The following is a 5175-nucleotide window of genomic DNA, read 5'->3' as shown; positions in this document are numbered from 1 at the left end:
CCTCGCTCTCTCACCGACTAATCTCTCCTTGTTCGGTTTCCCTCTTCCTCACAAAACTTTTGTTCAATCTACCCTTCTCACCGAAGCCCCCCAACTCGAACACCCTATAGACTGAACCCACCCCTCCCCAACTCTCTTTTTGACACTCTATTTCTCTCTTCGCCTAATCTCTAACCTCATCTAGCCGTCAGCCTCAACCCGAAAATTTTTCGCGGCCCTTCCTCTCTTCCCCGTACATCCCTCAGCCTCCTTCCCCTACCTCTCTATTCGACTTCACCTCTCGCCTATTTCTCACTGCCCAAATCTCTTTCTCTAACTTACAATTATCAAACCGTCTTCCCTCTTCCCCACCCCACATCGATTTAAGTCAGTCTCCCTCCCCTTTTCGGTTTCCCTCATCACACCGCATCTCATTCGGCCCTCCCCTCATCCCACAAACCGAAACCATTTGATCCAAATTTGATCAATTCATCTACCCATTCATCGATTTCTAACTCCCAACCCCTCTATTTTTCCTATTCCCCAATATCTTTTGACAAGACTTGTCATTTTGGTTGACACAATTGACTTTTTGGGTTAGACACCTTTCGGTAACTAGAGTTTAGCCTTACAATCCCTTCTTTCGCTACCATTCATTCTTTTACCCTATATATTTGTTGGTCCCAGTCGAGTCTACAAGAGTATTAGAGAAACAGTTTGTAGAAGGGAGGATGAATATAAACACATAAAACTTTCGTATTTAAAAATATATTTTGATAAAGAAAGATCAATACATATTTTTTGCAAATTGTTTGCGGAAATAGAAAAGGCAAAGATAACTTATCTAAAACAATCTAAGATTACATACAAATATACTTAGCAAATAGAAAAGATTTGCCGAAAAGATAAAGACGGAAGATGTTCTTCTTGGGTAAGAACTTTAAAATTCTTGATAGAGATTCTAACTTGTTTGAAAATAAGCGTATGTGTTCTTTAGATAGATGTGTGATCTCTCTTGTAAGAAGAGAGCACTTGGCTATTTATACCCATTGCATTAAATGCAAATCAGAAGGGTTGGAACACGCGTCAAGCTTTAAGAGAAAAGCTTGTTCTTTGCAACAGTGAATAGTACATTTTTCTATTCATGAGAAAACATCATTTTGTAGAGTTGATGGGCACTAGAGTCGACTAGTCGGCTCCGTGCAATACTATACTCTTAAAAGGGTATGGGTTTGTTCTTTGTGTATGGAAGGACAAGACAAAAACAATCTTGCATGGGAAGCTTCATTTGATCGTTGAATGCTGGAATAACGCTGGAGGTCTCTTCAGCATTCACTGAGGCTTGTGCAGTCTTCACACATATGTTGACCATATTGTAATCATGGAATACTGCTTCGGATCACGAACGCGCCAGTCACTAATCTTCAGTTTCAGTCTTCGACATTCATTGAAGGTTCTTTGGTGTGAGTTTTGTCTTCTTGAAGTATCGTTGTCACTGTAGGATTTACAATGCGTGTTTTAGCGATCACTGAACAGACTCAGTGATGATCGTTGAAACTAAAAAGACAGAAACACTAATACTTCGAAAGGTATAAGGGATTATCATCAAATCAATGAGAGAGAGGATAAACAATATTCACCCTTCTTTATTAATTTTCACCAATCCTCAAACCCTCCTCCCAACTACTGTGTGTTTTCAAGATAACCGTGTCTTCTAAAGTTTCAACACCCTCTAAGGCTTCAAAGAGTGTGAAATATGTTCCTCTCAATATTTTTGGTGTTACCTTTCACCATGCAACTATGTGGCATTGTTAGACCACAACGGCAAGTATCCCGATTTCTACATCATTACAAAATTCTTACGTAAGTGCCCTCTCCACACAGCTTTAACCTCATCTCCGAAGATGAGGAAGTTTCTTTTAGACCCTTTTTGGGCCATCTGTGTATATGATGGCACTACCAAAGTAGTGCATGCTTCTGTTCTCTCCACCAAGGATGTGTCATTTACTGTTGATTTAAGACGAGTGTTGGATCTTCCTACATACTCCTCTTATGATGAGATTGTTTCTGTTGATGATCTTCATAATATGACTTATGTTATGGGCTTGTACAAGACCCTACTGTCAAGAGTTAAGGCACTCTTTATCTAAAGAATATGGGTGGTATTTGGAACTTCTTTTTCTCACATGTTATTCAATGATTGAGCTCCAAGACTGGAGGCATAGATCAGTTGCCTACTTCAGTCACCCATCTTGCTCATGCACTCATATTTCAGATAAAGATTGACTTTGTTGGTTACTTCTTTGTGGAGCTCATAAAGAAGATGGGTATTTCCAAGAGTTGTACAATTCCTTTTATCCATTTTCCCTTCATGTTGATTGTTGATAAAATTGGGTCACTTATGCCAACCGATGACAATTCATACGACCTTAAAGTTTCCCAAGTCAGCTTTTGGACTTTAAAGAAGGAATCTTCACCTACTGATCTTTCTTTTCTCCCAGCTATGGTCTTTTTCCCCCTCTATCCATTCGGTTTAGGGAGAGTACTCGGTAACCACAGCAGCTGGGGCATATCCTCATGTTGCACCGGCCACCCAGCACTCCTCTAAGTCGGTGGCCCCTTCTCTCTCTTCTTCAGCTACTGCCTCTAAAGAGGCCACCTCCTCAGTCAAGAGACAGCTGGGAGATAGCTTTTTCCCCTCACCCTTCATATCTGCTTCTGAGGCTACGACTCTGAAAGAGCCTTCGAAGTCTCACTTCGCCTCTCACCTCTCTTAAATAAAGCGGAGGCACTCTAGATTATCCACTTTTGGCTATTCCTCTAAGAAGACCAAGAAGCCTAAAAGGGCTAAAAACACATCTCCAACCATTGACTCTCAACAATGCAAGGTTGTTGAAGTTGGTCCTACTGAGCCTAAGACATATGTTATGCACCCCTAGATCCTAAATTCCCTCTCAATAGGACATTGTTGTACAATTGGGGATCACACATCACTCCACCTCGGCGTCTCTACACGCCCTTGGTGATGAATTGGATACCTCTTCTTTTCGAAGTCCTTCGTCTCCTCCATGTACTCACGGCTTATCACCCAAGATCGACGATCTCGATGATCTTGCATGGATGAATAACCTTTCAGCTACAGCTAACAATGACATCCCCTTTCCTCACTATTTACTTATGGATGTGGGTGGTGAGCCTTACTAGCCTATTACCTCAACTAATATGGTAATCGGCGAGCCACCTCTCGCAGGTGTCGATTATACAGACACTAAGCCTCACGTCGGTGTCGCTGATACAAATATTGAGCCTCCCACCGATATTTTTGATATAGACGTCCAGCCTTAGCTTGACGTTCAGTTATACTTACAGACCAATTTTTTATAAGATTGAAAACAATTTCATACGTTGAAATTGGTTGTTATCTTCCCATTCCCTTAATCTGAAAAGATAAAAGAAATGGATTTGAAAAGATCTACTTACAATTTCATGAATTGACGGCTTTCGCGGAAAATTTCATTCATTCTTGTGTATGATGTAATGATTCTCATTTCATCATAAGGTGGAGTATGAAATAATGAATGAAATGTCCAATTCCGAACATTATAAGGGGAATTTGTTGTAAAGATCAAGGGGGAGTAACATCAAAATTGACAAAAGACTCAAAAGGAGTGCGACTAGAGATGATTACAAAAGATTATTCCGATGCTACAATGTCTGAGAGATATTGAATGTGAAGATCAATTTTACAACAGTTTACTGAAGATAGAATGCTTAAAACTACAAAGTTCAAATGAGACTCAAAGCGTGCAAATTCTTTCAAGTCTGAATACAAATTGGGAGAATGTTATGACTGAATATCAATGTAAAATTGTATTCGTCTTGAAAGTTAATTTTGTCTATAATTGTATTAAAAGTCACCGTGATTGACTTTTCTTAGACAGTTTGACTGTGACTTTGTCTTTATGTTTGACCATATATAAAGGGTAATTTCTTGTAATTTGAGAATGAGCCTTATTGTAATATTCAGATACGTACTATCAGTTTGACCATTCTTGAAGAGTTTACTTTCTCTCTCTACTTGTTCTTCATGATCTTGAACATATTATGAAGTCTGTCATGGTTGATTTGATGATTATTTGAAGATTGATCATATTTGGGACTAATAAAATTTCATCAGTAAGCCATTTTAGATATTTTTTTATTTGAAAAATCACTTACAGCAAATATTTTATTTTTAATTAAAATAAATTTCATCAATAATCTTTTTTAAATGTAATTTTTTTTTGTAAATGTAAGTATTTTTTTGGTTTATTTATTTCATTTTATAGATGTGAGAACTTTTTTGGTTTAAAAAAATATTTAGAGACTTAATCGTTCAAAATATGAAAGTCTATTGGCTTTTTTAGATTTTTTCCATTATTTTACCATATTAACCAGTTATATAGGTCATAAGGATGTATCTAACAAATTTTGAAATGTCCAAGAAGTTATTTAATAAGTTTTGGAATGTCCAATGACATATTTGTTCCAAAAAATTGTCTAAGAATTTAATTATTCTAAACACTAAAGTTCATTGAGTTTTTTTAGACTTTTCTCTATAAAATTCTCTAAAACTTGATGGTAAGAGAGAAATGATTATTTTATTCAATTCCACCAATGAATGGTTGTTTGTTTACCTCTTAATAATTTCATTAAAAGACAGTCTCTGAATCGTTAAGGGATAAATATTGTTTGACCAAAAAAAGTCTACCTCTTAATGGTTCTAAAACTCTCTGAATGATTTTGTATATTGAGTCTCCCTTAACCATTAAGCGCTCTAATTTCATTGTAAACAATTACAAACAATTATATTTCATTTTGCACTATATCATAAGAGTCTCTTAATCATTCTGCACCATATTATCAGAGTCTCTTAATCATTTGCACAAAATCATTCAACAACTACCGAACAACATCTAAAATTGAGTTAAAAAATGTATTAGAATGATAAATTAGAGAATATTATAATAATATAATTTACGTTAAAATCTTAAAAAATAAATATTTTGTCGGAAATGAATTTAATTCTTATTAGTAAATTTATATTAAAAAATTACAGAAAACCGTAGAGATTTTGAGCATTGCATTTGTGGTATTTTTAAATCACCTGTTTAGCAAAATAAAAGAAAACAGAAGGGGGAGAAAATCGAATCAATC

Source organism: Cynara cardunculus (assembly GCF_001531365.2).
Source record: "Cynara cardunculus var. scolymus isolate 2C chromosome LG 4, CcrdV1, whole genome shotgun sequence".
NCBI classification, from domain to species: Eukaryota; Viridiplantae; Streptophyta; class Magnoliopsida; order Asterales; family Asteraceae; genus Cynara; species Cynara cardunculus.
The sequence above is the reverse complement of the archived record's forward strand: the minus strand, read 5'-3'. Positions refer to the sequence as shown.